Source organism: Cervus elaphus, chromosome 8 (genome assembly GCF_910594005.1).
Source record: "Cervus elaphus chromosome 8, mCerEla1.1, whole genome shotgun sequence".
NCBI lineage: Eukaryota > Metazoa > Chordata > Mammalia > Artiodactyla > Cervidae > Cervus > Cervus elaphus.
The window spans coordinates 26,267,286-26,281,628 of NC_057822.1; positions in this window are offsets into that span (position 1 = coordinate 26,267,286).

The following is a 14,343-nucleotide window of genomic DNA, read 5'->3' on the forward strand; positions in this document are numbered from 1 at the left end:
TGGCTAAAATGATAACTTTTTGATGATGAGAAGTGATTATCTTGGCTTCGAAATAGACGAGAAGGAGCCAAACTAAGTACATTAGCTAAGAAGTTGTTGAAATTGTCCAAAATGCTGTTTTGAGAACCTGGTCTATGATAATAGAAGACAAATGGAGAGGCAAGAAAGAAAAGACCGTTTTAAATAATAATAATTACAAGACCAAATCCTTCACTCAAAATTATTATTTTTTTTTTAATTTTATTTATTTACTTTTGGGTTTTACTGGGTCTTATTGCTCACAGGCTTTACGGTGAGTGGGGGCTACTCTCCAGTTGCAGTGCACAGGTTTCTCATTGTGGAGGCTTCTCTCACTGCACAGCATGAGCTCTAGGAACATGGGTTTCAGTAGCTGAGGCACATGGGATCAGTTGCTCCCCTGCACATGGGATCTTCCCAGACCAAGGATCGATCTGTGTCTCCTGCATTGGCAGGTGGATTTTCTATCACTGAGCAACTAGGGAAGCCCCACTCAAAATTATTATGTCAAAATGTGTTATTCAAATCTCAATCTGAAGAAGAAAATCAACTGTGTATTTTATAATCAGTTTCTCAAACCAGATTCACTCCATAATAATTTCTTTAGCACCTATATGACTGGCACTGTGTAAGTGCTTGAAATTGAAAAATTAATAAAATGTCCATCACATTCTCAAAGAGTTCAAAATCTAGTGGGGAAATCTTGTGAATGAATAATTAGAATGCAATTTCTCAAGTGCTAGAGCAAACTTCTGTATGAACACTGGAAAATTTGGCTTATTCTTTAGTGACATATTGAGGCATGTTTTGCAGCATAGGAACATGTGAACTGGATTTTGAATCAGGACTTCACAAGGAAGAGGAGAGAAGGGAAAGTCTATTCCATGAAGAGGGAACAGATGCACAAATGCTCAGAGATGAAGGGCAGGTTAGTCCTCAGGGATTCATGGAGTGCTTTGAAAGAATTTTGCATTTCTCTGTACCATTTGAAATTCAGCATCTCAATGTGACCATATTTGAACAATTGATTACATTTCCAAATGATAGGGGCCACTTTAGGGCAGAAGATTTTAAAGGGCCATCCTTGATTTTACATCCCTTTCCCTCTTCCCTAAGGATTAATGACACAGTAGATAGTGGAGGCTCCATAACATAGGTCTCTGGATGAGAAATATATTTGAACACTGTCTCCTGAGATTCAGATGGACATGCAGAATGAGTGAGAAATAAACTTTTTTTTTGTTCTAAGCCACTGAGATTTTGGGAGGATTGCTTCTTACCTCACCATGACTCAGTCATTCTGGACCAATACAGGAAACGGAAATGAAGTGAAGTTCTATGAAAACAAAACTCTCAATTATATGGCAATGATTGTTGTTTAAACTGTGAGTGACAAGGAAGCTGTTGCTGAAGCAAGAGGACAATGACAAGGTAATGCATTGGAAACTTTGGTAAAACTGTCTCCAAAACTGCAATAACTTGGGCAGCAGACTATGTGTTTAACACATTTGTAGCTCCAAAGGAAGAGACTGGAAAACTGTTGGCATGCTTGCTTGCTGCTGGTAACATTTGGCAAGGTATATTACAAGAAAATGATGAGCTCAGAAAACAACTGGCAAATTTGTCATCAGATGAAAGGAAATTGAGCATGTTGATGAATTAAAGAATGTTTAGGATTTAAAGCCGGAAGTTTTTAAAATTCCTTAACAGCAAATGATAAAACTGAAAAATCTCAGGGCAGCAGAGTCCAATCAAATGTATTATTTCTACAAAGGTAAATTTGAAGGTATGGCCACCACACCAATTATTAAAATCACTGAAAGAAATAAGGGGCCTCAGATTAAACGTCTCACTAAGAATGTGGTGCCATTCAATCTGTTCATGGCTCAATTAAAAAAAAAAAAAAGACAATTTTATGGAAGGGTGAGGCTTAAATTTAAACTATTCAGGTAATACAAGTAAATATTATTAGAATCATGACATAGTTGTAGAATAATAACTTTTTAAACTTGAAAGTGAAAGTCACTCAATCATGTCTGACTCTTTGCAAACCCATGGACTATGTAGTCCATGGAATTCTCCAGACCAGAATACTGGAGTGGGTAGCCTATCCCTTCTCCAGGGATCTTCCTGACCCAGGAATCAAACCGGGGCCTTCTGCATTGCAGGCAAATTCTTTACCAACTGAGCTATGAGGGAAGCCTTTTTAAAGCTTAATTATTTATAAACCTGAACATTTTATGATATTTCAGATTTTAAAAAATCCTTGCAAAGCAAAGAATATCAAGGTAATATTATTTTAATTGCTTCTCAATAAGGGAAGTTGTAAATTTCAAAAGCATTGAATCTGTGGCTAATTTGTTTAAATACAGTTAAATATATATGCAAGAAAAATATACCAATTTTATCTGTATCATATGATCTTTTTAACTCTTCAAAGATCTTTAGCAATACGCTTGCTGATACTGATCTAAAACACAATTTGGGACCTGATGAAAAACCAAAACATGAGTTTGGCAAGATTATGTGTTACAGATTTGATGTCCTACCACTCAGGAAATACTCTATATTTATCAAAGTGAGTTGTTGCATCCAAGATTTGGCTCTTATCTATGAAAGAGGAAAGAGTCTTTGTTGAGTTTGGGGAGAACATACTTTGGCCCTAGAGAATTTTTTTTTTTTTTAATGAGAGTTCTATCCAGAAAGCTTTTTTATGTACTTTTCTGTCATTCAGAATTCCTTAGGAGAACTGAAAGTAGGGTGTTAACAAATTATGCAAATGATAATGAAGAATCCCTTACAGAGTAGTTTTTTGGGGGGCAGGGAGAAGTAGGAGGAACAATAGCTGGTTTGTTACCTTGAAAGCACAGATTGGATCTATGCTTCTTTTCATTTTCTTTAGATAGTAGGGTTTCTAGGAGATAGAAATTTGTCTTTGTATTCTAAGTTTGCTCTTTGAAGTGAGACATGCTGAATCAAAACGTTTATTTATGGCATTGCTCAAAAGCTTCATTCTCTGGGTCATAATATCTTAGGCACTTTGTGTTGTATTGTGAATACACTTTTTAAAACTCCCAATTTATCTGAAAATAGGTTGCGCTTGATTCACTGACTCGTAAGTGAGCATTAGAATGTTAACAACTTGGGGTTTCTGCAGGGAAACCAAAACAGTCTTATCCCAGATGAAGCAGAGTGTAGAAGGAAATTGAAAACGTGTGTGTGTGTGTATGTGTGCATGTGTGTGCACATGCACAAGTGTTTGTATGTTAAGGGAGGGCCAGTGTTCCCACTTTGAGCCAAATGACACAGATAGATGATATCTATTGAGGAAACCAGCAAAGGAACTCTAGGAAAATGAGACATCTAGGCTGACACTCTGCAGATGTGAAGAACTTGTTCTAAGGGTGGTGTATGTGCTGTGTTTAAAGCTCAAATTTAAAAATCATGCAAAACACAGACACATGCTTGGCACATGGCAAGCATTCAATAAATGTCATCTATTTAAAATAACCACCATTCTAGCACATATGTTATGTATGTTAACATACCAAGTGATAACAGGGGCTCTGAAATCCTGCTACTGAACCTCCCTCTCACCCCACCACCTGCTCTGGTCCCCTCATACATACACACAGCAGGGAAATGAATGGATGGAGTCATTGGGACTAAATGCCTGATCAGTTAATGAGTTCAGTCTTCAGTTGCTTTGTGCATGCAACTAGAGCAGGAGGCAATAACTCATCAGGTGGAAAGAAAAGCACATGGAACTTGGATGCAGAAGACCCTCTCTTAAGCACTTACAGATGCACAACACTGCAAAGAAGGGTTCAAGGTGAGAAGAGGTACCTGCTGGTCCCAGGGTGCTAGAGACATTCTGCCTGAAGCTGGCTAGTGCCAGGTGCCAGATACATAACCAGCACATAAGAAAGGATACCAGCAGATGGTCAGACTCTGCCAGGAAACCTGGAAATCTCCAGGACAGTGGAGAAGGAGGCAACTGCAATGTTGGTCTAAATTCAGGGAGATCAATTAATGAACTTATAAAATAAAGATGTTTCCAGTCCAGGGGGACAAGTAGAGCCAAGTCAATGCCAGAAACCTGATGGCACCCAAACTAAATGACAAGAATCTAGAGAGAGTTGAGGGGCTTCCTAGGTAGTGCTAGTGGTGTAGAACCTGCCTGCCAATGCAGGAGACCCAAGAGATGCAGGTTCGATTCTTGGGTTGGGAAGATGCCCTGGAAAAGGAAATGGCAATCTGCTCCAGTATTCTTGCCTGGGAAATCCCATGGACAGAGGAGTCTGGAGGGCTACAGTCCATGGGGTCACAAAGAGTCGGGCATGAATAAAGTGACTTAGCATGCAGAGAGGGCTGAGGAGCCTTTCAGTCTTAAAAGAGGAATAAATTCGAATCTGTCACCAGTACTCCATAGACAGCTATACCTGATTTAGCCACAAATATTTTTCTTAGTTATTTTTTTTCTCTTTATTTCCTTGACTTTTAGTGAGATAGGCTTCTAAACCTCCAGAATAAATATAGGTATCATCATGCCAGGAGAAGCCAAAGCTTTGCCACACCTCTGCCTAGCCCCATGCAATCTCTTAACTTTGCCTCCTTCTGACTTTCCGCTATGCTCTTATTGTGGCCAGTGTAGGGTAGACAGTTCTTCAGATCCAAATTAAATTTACTCACCATTCCTTTGAGATCAAGATGTCATTGAACAGTTGATGTATTTTAGAGGACCAGGGCTATAGATGCTAAGGTTCTCAGAGGATAATCCCTGTGCTGTAACAGGGCTTTCAGTGAACAATGCCTTGCCCAATGAAATGGACCCAGTGGTAGATATTAGATATCCTGGGACATTTATTCCCTTTAATGTCCTTAAATTTCAACAGGCAGCCATATACCTACTCTATTCAAGCATAGAACTATGCCTGCAGCTGTAGAGATATGCCTTCTGGTTTCTTCCCAAAGTTCTCCAATCTTGTTCTGGACACGGATCTCACTGTGGAAACTAAGGCTCAGGGCTTTGTGTGGATCTCTCAAATGCCACCATTCAGAGCAGCCATGTGCCTTTAAACTGTAATCTTGTGCTCAGAATGTCCTACACAGCCGTGAAATTCTGAGGGTTAAAGCAACTCTTTGAAACAAAATGTTGATTTTACAGGGCAGTTAAAAACACAAAAACAACTCTTATAAATTTATATCAGTATTTTAATGCCATGTGATATTTCATTTTATTGGGATAAAATCAAAATTCTTTGGCATAGCCTATATAAGACTCTTTTTATCCCTAGCTGGCCTCTTCAGTTCAGCTTCACTCAACTTCTCACAATTTCTTAGACATAATGTCCCTTCACAAGCCATTCTGGGTCTTAGTCATGCTATTTTTTTTTTATACCTAAAGTAGATGTCTCTCTTATTTTCTGGAAAAAAAAATTCATTTTTTCTCTAGCTTTAAAGCTAATGTTTCCTTTTCTTTATAGGATTTTCTCTGTCCTGAGTTTCCTTGTCACCTGAAACTCCAATATTTTTGTTCATAACTTACTAATGTTATTTATAGAAATATATTACAGATATCTATTTACATAGATGTCTACCCTGCCACTCTGTGCTCTTAGTGAGGAGGAATAATGCTTTATTCCGTTTTGTATTCTTTTCACCTAATACAGTGATGCCTGAACTAGCAAAGGAAGAAAGTAAGTGTTTGTGGATTGAATGACTGAAAATATATATATAGTAGTCTTGATGATAAGAAACATCTGTCTTGACACATGGGTAAGATACTACACAGGGCGTGAGAAAGAAAAGAATAATTCTGTCAAAAAATACCCTTGTTAAAAAAAGTCACAGTGTATTGAAAACTATGAAACACTTCATTTTGAAAGCCATCTTTACTACAAATTACTACTTGCCTCTTGAATAAGACACATAATCTCTGAAAGATGATTATCAGTTATTGAGCAATCAGAATTTTAAAATTACATTCAATCCACAAGTTGGGATATGCCTAAGTAGGTGGAATCTATTGAGTTCTGAATAGATTTGGCATTTCCTTATTTTCTGACATTAAGGTGCTGAAATATGCTGTCAGGCATTAACATGTTTGTTGATGGTAATTTGGCTTGGCACACAGAAACTCCAGTGTGATTTACACTTTTACGATTACATTTTCATTACTAAACACAGATCTATATCTAAGGCAGTTTATTGCTTCAAATGGTTAGTCATATGCTGGTACAATTTATCAGTGCTATTATCCTTATTCAGTTTTAACTGTGAGTTTTGCTCGAAAATGCCTTTGGTAAATTGTCTAGTCCATGTCAAGGATAACAAGGTGATGACTGAACCCATGTGAAAGAGTTAGTTAAACCAGATGCTATATATTGTAGAAATTAAGGGCCATATAAACACAGTACAATTTTTTTGAAAGTTATTTTAAGTCTGTAGTATATATAAATATATATTACCAATAACATATAGCTTATATCCAAGAAAAATTATTTTGGTGTTCCTTTCATGTTCCATTTATTAATCCTGCTCTTGCTAATGTATTTTAAAATTTTAAACCAATTCTCATAAAAATGTAAGCCAAACCTGCAAATTATGTGTAATAATTTTGGCTGAAAGAAGACTTCCATCATCTTGAATTTAATTAGTAAAAAGTCTTTAATCAAGAATAAAATGTCTCCTCCTTACTCCTACCCCCCCAAAATTTGTAAAAGTAAAATGACTCTTTAATTACATTTGCAACTTATGACAAAGTTGTTTTGTTTTTGTTTTTAATTTTTAGTGGACTTTTTAGGACAGCATAAAGATTTCTTAAAGACATTAGTATCACTAACATGCCTACACTCATTTCTACAAGTTGATTTTTGAAGTGGTTCATCAAGGAAGACCACGCTCCAGTTTTTGAAATGTATTTTAATAAAAGGACATATCATATTTCTCCAGTGTGGTCTCTGCACTACTCTCTGTTTGTTCAATTAGATCATGAAATTCATTGAATTTTGAAATCAGAGTATTGACATCAGGATGGTTCAGCTCATTGGAAAGAAAAATTTTCAGTCCAGATTTTTCCTCCAAACAACAAAATGTATTTCTGCAAAGAAAGACAAGATTAGTCAAACCATTTCTAAAGTAGAATCTCTTCTTCCCATTTCACTCTTTAACATGAAAAGAAACACAGTGTAGGCCAAGGTTTTCTGTTTACAGCAAAGGAAAAAGAAATTCCTTCTCTTGAGCCAAGATTGAGTTGTAACCACCAATTAGAGGCCAAGTACACAGAGCACTTCTCTGGGTCTGCTAATGCCTCTCAACCACTATTCATTGCAGTCAATTGTAATAATTAGTGCCTTAGCATAAATACGAAAATGAGGGGGTTGTGCTAGGTGATCTCTGAGGTCCCTTCCAGCATTAGAATTCCAGAAGTTGGTGAGCCTAAAATTGCTAATGTGTTTGTGAATGCACCAAATTATGCTGGAGGACAATTTGTTCATTTGAAAGATGGGTCCTATTTTATTAATTTGGCTCAGAAATATCAACTAAAATGCAACATAAGTACTGGTTAAACACTAATAATAATAATAATAATAATAATAACATGTGATCCTATAACATTGTGGCTTTCTCTCAAAACTGGTAAATGCACATCATTGCATTTTACTTGCAAAAACATTCTGAAGAAGTCCAGTGACCAGAATTTTCTCACACCTTTGGCAAATTTGTAGAAAATTCAACAGTATCACTAATGGTTTTCTTGCAAAGTTTCTCCTTAAGGGAGCAGAAGACAAAGACCTTAGTTTCTCTGAGTCTGGAAGCACTTGAAGGCAAATATCATCTCTACTTTATTTACCACCATACCCTTAACATCTGACTCAATGCCCTATTAAGATTATGCTCCAGTTAAGAAAAAAAAAAAATGCAACAACAAACAAAAAAGCAAAAACATAGGCAAATACGTCATATAAGAAAGTTAAGAAAAATAAGATTAAGAAAGAATTAGTGGCAAGATATTTCAGAAACAGAAGAAATCCTTGTGGAGGTGTGATTAGAAAAAGCAGAACAGAAGTGACTTTGGGGAAGAGTTTTTCAGACATAAGGAAAAGACAACACAGAACCCTGAAGTGAGTGTGTGTTCAGTGTGTTTGAAGCCCAGCAAGGACTCCTGTGACGGTGGTGGAAAGAGAGAGACCAAGAGTCTTAAGAGGAGACAGCACGAAGGTAGTGGTTAGGTGGGCAGATACCTCACTTAGGCACCACAAAAATCAAGTCCACTTTCACATACAATTCTAAAGAAGTAATAATGTAAAAAGCAAGTTAACTTGGGTATTTTGCCATTGGCTTAGCTTAGAAAGTCTAAATCTTTATATATTGTTTTTTTTCTTTTTCTCCTCGCTGTGGATTTGAACTCAACCCATTTCACAGTTCTCTAAGAATATTATCTTCTTCCCAAATCCGTATTACTCACTCTGAAAGTTGACTCTAAAATCTCACCTTTCATGTTTTGTTTTTTCCTTTTTATCTCACCAGTGGCTATGAACTTCCTCTTAAAGGCTTAAAGGTAGTACATCGGAGACCCCTACACGTAAGTTATCATTTTCCAAAAGATGTTTTATTGAATGTCATTTCTGGTAAAGTTGATAGGTATTCCATCTTCACCCCTTCAACTCTGTATTCATTTATTTATTTTTATTGTTGAACTAGACAATGAGGATGAAAAGATGAATTAATATATAGTCCTTAGCTCAAGGTCCTACAGTCTAGTAGGAAAGTGTGAATGCATGCTCGGTTGCTAAACTGTGTCTGACTCTTTTTGATCCCATGGACTGTAGCTTGCCAGGCTCCTCTGTCCAGGGGATTCCCCAGGCAAGAATACTAGAGTGGCTGCCATTTCCTTCTCCAGGGGATCTTCCCACATGTCCTGCATTGGCAGGTGAGTTCTTTACCACTGAGTCACCAGCGAAGTCTAGTAGCAAAGAGAGTCACATAAAGAGATAATTCACTTTTAATATGATAAATGCAATGAGAGATATATGCATGATTATGAAAACTCAGAGGGTACTAAACAATGAAAACTATCGATATTATCCAAACAGCCAGCCAGACTCCTCTTATTTTGAAGTCATATAACCATATAAAAATGAAAACGGTATTCTAAACCCATCAATAGCAATTGGTTTCTCTATAATCATACTGTATTGTTATTTTAAAAATTTTAACCCTAGAATAATGGAATTTGAGTACTTTTTAGAACTTTGCCTCTCACTGGTAATTCTACTCAGAGTCAAAAGGAATTATATGGTGCCAGTGTGCCCTTCTAGAAATTCCAAGATGACATTTAAAAGCATATTCAGATGCAACTTGGATAAAAGAGTTCTGGTCAGCATTCTGCCAAGCGGAAAAACATAGTGGGCTTAAATTCCAACCCAGAATACCTCTCAGATTTCCTATGGGACTGGTTGGTCTTTATATTAATTTAAAGAAATTGGCTTATTTAAATGCAAAATACCTAATTCTCACAGAAAATCCCATTTTAACCATTTGCTTGAATTGTTGAATGTTTAAATATCTGCCTCATTGACATATGCTTTAGTTGATGACAAATGCAGTGTTTTATTTGAATTTTGTTTTTAAATATCATAAATAATGGCTCAAAAAATGGAAGTCAGAATGGGGCAAAACTGAAGCGAAGTTTTGCTAAGAAGACAGATTATCCTTCTAATAAAAACCTAGTACATTTTTAGTATTTGTGGGATGTGTGAATTGTCTCCTACCTTATAAAGGCATAAATCTATTGCATTCTGCCAGAATTTGTTCTTTCCTCGAAATATCTTGGAAGAGAGGTTTATAGCACACAATCTCTTTTCTGAGCAAATAAAAAGATACGAAGATAACATTCTAGAGAGAAGCTGCTGGATAATGACTATTTTTCAATATAGTCAGTGTCCTATACTTGTGTCCTCAATCTCAATGCACACAGACAAATGTTAAGGTATTTGCTTTTTGGATCTTGTTCCAACAGAGAATATTTATCCTTTACAGCTCCCCAGAGCTTGACTATGTGGATGAGAAGTTTACATGGCACTTGAAAATGTTTTCAGACAAAATCTGATAAGGTAACCTACGTGCATGGTTCAGTTTTTGTTTATCCATTCATGGCTCAAGGTGCAACTAAAGAGGAGACTTTAGCTCCTATATGCATGGTTTGAACCATTAAAATTTTTTAAAGTGATTAGAGTAATAATAATGAGTAAATACTCTTTTAGAACTTTTGTTTGACATATCCAAACAATTGATTCAGTTCTCCATTTCACTTTACAGTAGATACATAAAAGTTTGGAAATATATAACCCAAAACATACACTTATTACAATAAGTGATGAGAAAAAAAACAAACAAACAAAACTTATCCTAAGAAAATGAATATACCAATCCTTTAAAGCAGAATTTCTTAACCTTGGCACTTTTGACATTTCAAGCTAGATAATTCTTTATTTTAGGGGACTATCCTTTACACTGCAGGATATTTAGCTGCATCCTTGAACTCTATCTATAAATGTCAATAGCAATCCAGTGGTTGTTACAGCCAAACTGTCAAATGTCCTCAAGTGGAAGATGCTCCTCGGGTCGAGAACCACTGCTTTTAATATATCAGTCAACTGTTTGAACCCGAGATGACAGAAGAAGGAGAGTGCAGACACTGTTAGGATAGAACCTCCATGTATGACCAAGAGGTTGTGTGCTGCAGGCCTGCCAAGCATAGGGCTCAGGTGAGAAGCACGCCCTGGGGAGCAAAATTCCAGCTTTGAAACTACAGTCCTCCTTCAAGATTGCGGCTGTGGCCAGGCGAAAAGACAGTAGAAACTGTGTCCTGTTGAAAGCCAAGGGTTACAGTGGTGTGTATCCACCTTCTGAGCTAACTTAGACAAGTGGTTGGCAGCTCACAACAATGTCTATTTTGGGAACACCAGAATCTACAGAAGAACAACACTATCTCAAAGGCAGATAACAAAATGGCCAAGAGTGGTCATGGGGTTGGTGCCCACTTTGCATACCCTCATGGAAGTCCTCATCCTCCCTAGCCAGGATCTCACCAGCCTCTTGACTGATCTCCATCCATAGGCTGGCTTTTGGCCAACCTTCCTCCACACAGCTGTCAGAACATTCTTTCAAAAACACAGCCCTAAAATTATCTCTGCCCTGCTTGAAATGCTTTGATGTTAACTTTGAGATAAAGTGCAAGCTCCTTAGCATGGCCTGGATGCTGACTTCATCTTCTGACACTCTGTCACACACACAAGTCCCAAATCCAAATGTGATTGTGTTTCTTCCAGTCTCTCTAGTCTTGCTCTTTCAGCCTTTTCTTGTCATTGTCACTTCAACATATACATCCAGTCTGATCTTTCATTGAAAAAATTCAGTAAGGAAGAAGTATTTTTACTGTGCTTCTTCTTCCTTCTGCTTCTTTCTTCTTCTCCTTTTCCTTCTCCTCCCTCCTCTTACTTCCCCCTCCCCTCCTCCTCCTCATCCTCTTCTTCCTTTTTGTCTTCTCTTTCTTTTTTCTCTGTCTCCCAACTTCCCTTTCTCTCTTTCTGTATAAGCATTTCCTTTTGTCCTTGAAACTCTTATTTAACAATTTCAAATTTTATAGTCTCCTTTCTGTTATCTTCCATAATTCCTCTTCCTTCCCCTCAGCTCTACTTCTCCTTCCATAACTATGACTATTTCTTCTTGGTTTTCTCCAGTGATAACTCCTTTCCCTCTCTAAATGCCTACATTCAGCAGTGTTCCAACAGTTATTCTCTTTCACTCTCTAAGTGTTTGCTGGGCAATCACTGTGAAGGAGGTATTGACCCTTTGGTGCTGGTGACCCATATTTGTACTTGTGGCCTCAGCTCTTCTTCTGAGCACCAGAGACAATCAAATGTCTGCAAAACAATCCCCCCAGATAGCTCACTCATAGTCCTAATTCAGCATGCCCTCAGCTTAGCTCATCATTCCCCACAGAACTTGGTCTCTGAATAGTGTTCTCTGTCTCAATGAAATGCCAATCACCCTCATCAGAAACCTGAAATTTCTCCCAATCTGCTTTTTCATTCTCCACATTCAACTGAGGACCAGATCTAGTTGAATCTATCTACTCAAATCTCCCTTAGCTTTCCCATTGTTACTGATTATATTCAGCTTCTGTTGGAAAGGATGATTCAAGTATTTACTATTGATGTTCTGTGCTCCCAGTCCTGTTCTATTCAATCTATTTTCACTGTGCTGCTGACAAAACAATTCTGGTCATGTCTCTTCTCTGCCTAAGATTGTTTCCTCCTCTGTCCCTTCAATCCTTTTGCCTTGAATACTCCTATCCCTTCTGCTTTCCTGGCAGACATGAACAATTCTTTTAACACTGTGGTCAAATAGAACTTCATTCATGAAACTTGGCCTGCCTTGTTTTATCAGATATACTAGATTGTTCTCTTTTTTTTTATCTTCATTTCACCCTGTAAAGGTTATACAATTGCACTTATAATTATCTATTTCAGATACATTATTTCTTTTACTTCCTCATTTCCTACATTGTTAGGGTAAGTTGCTTGCAGAAAGAACTATATCTTATTGATTCCTAACACCTACTATAGCACCCAGAGCACAGAGACATTAATATATATATATATATATATGAAGAATGAGAAACAAATGAATGGATGAAGTTTAAGAAAACACCATATATTTCAAAGGTTCATTACTGCTCTTTGTTTGATGATTTTAAATCAATTTTCAAAGCTTCTCTCTTAGTATTTATAGATAAGGAACAAAATGCAATTCTCTCAAGGGAGGTCATACACTGACTTTGATTTAACATAAGCTGAATGAAAAATGTATAACTCCAGTTTGATGTGGATAGCATCTTAAGAACAGTTTTTGATAAGGATGAAATACATAGTGAGCATGACATCACTGACAGCAAAGGAAAAAATTGTAGAAGGAAAAGAAATTCAGTAAGGAAAAACATTGGGATCAGTTCTTTTTTTTTGTTTTTTCCTACTTCAAAATTTTTGCCAGGCAAGGCTACACATTTTATTTTCCACTTCTCCATCACTCTAGAATTCTAGTTAAAAGAATAAGAAACCTGCACATCTTACCCGTTTACTCTCTGAAATGATAGAATTGGTGGAGAAATATTTCAAACTACCCTTTTTCCTTAAATTATATTTTGTAGTCCTTTAAAAGAAACAAATCATACAGTTAAGAAAACACAATACAGAGGCTAGTAGCTGTGGCAAGGACAATGCCACTAAAACATTTATAAATTAAGGTTTCTACTCATATTTCTATTGTAAGGATCATAGTAAGGTTTACTCCCATGAAAGGCTATGTATGCCTTGATTATAGGTATGAAGATGTATATGAAGATATACTATTTTAAGCAAATCAGTGTTTTGAGCTGATAGAAGTTTTATCATGTTCCTAAAATTCCATCTCTCAGGATGCTACTCTCATGAGCTAAGTACTTGTATTATTTAATTGTTTTATATAACTCAATAATTACCTATCATGTAGACCTGACTTTCAGTTAGAGATAAAGAGAAATTTTCAGAATGATCATGAATCAACAAAAATCATTGATAAAGAAAATTTTAGAATATCCATTTTGGAAAAATTACTTAAGCCATAATGTTGAGGTGCAATGGCTTGGCAAGACAGAATACCATGTTGGTTCCTCCCATGCCTGGATTCGATGATCTGGGCTTGTACACTTGCCTGTATTGGCAGAGTTTTTATAACAGCATGGTGACTGAGAGAGACATGGACTCCACACAGAAGGTGGGGGAAAGATAGAGAAACAGAAGGACAAGGTCCAACTTTATTTGGGACCAAATATTACAAGGCTTTGGCAGAGTAATGCCTGCTTTGCTCTGTTTTGTGAGAACATGGGAGGTGAGGTCTCCCACCCCTTCTGTATTACCATCTGCCTAGACCCTGCTATGGGAGCCGTACGTGACAGTAATCTCTGAAAAACCGCAGTATTTTGACTTTTGATATCTGCTATGTAATGGTATGGAGAAACTATTGCCAGAAATGTAACTGTTTGTATATTATTTTTCAAAAAAGGCCAGCTGGGGAATGAGTTTATAATGGGAATGTCATTAGTATAAATTGTAAGATTAAAAACAAAACACCATAATAACCCATCCATTAACTGGAAATAGTTGAAATGCATAGAGCTAAGTCAGTCAGGATGAATAGTATATACAGGATCAACAATATTTGTATATTGCTTAACAGAAAACAACATGTCCCGATTAATAGTTGTTGATTGCTTCTCCC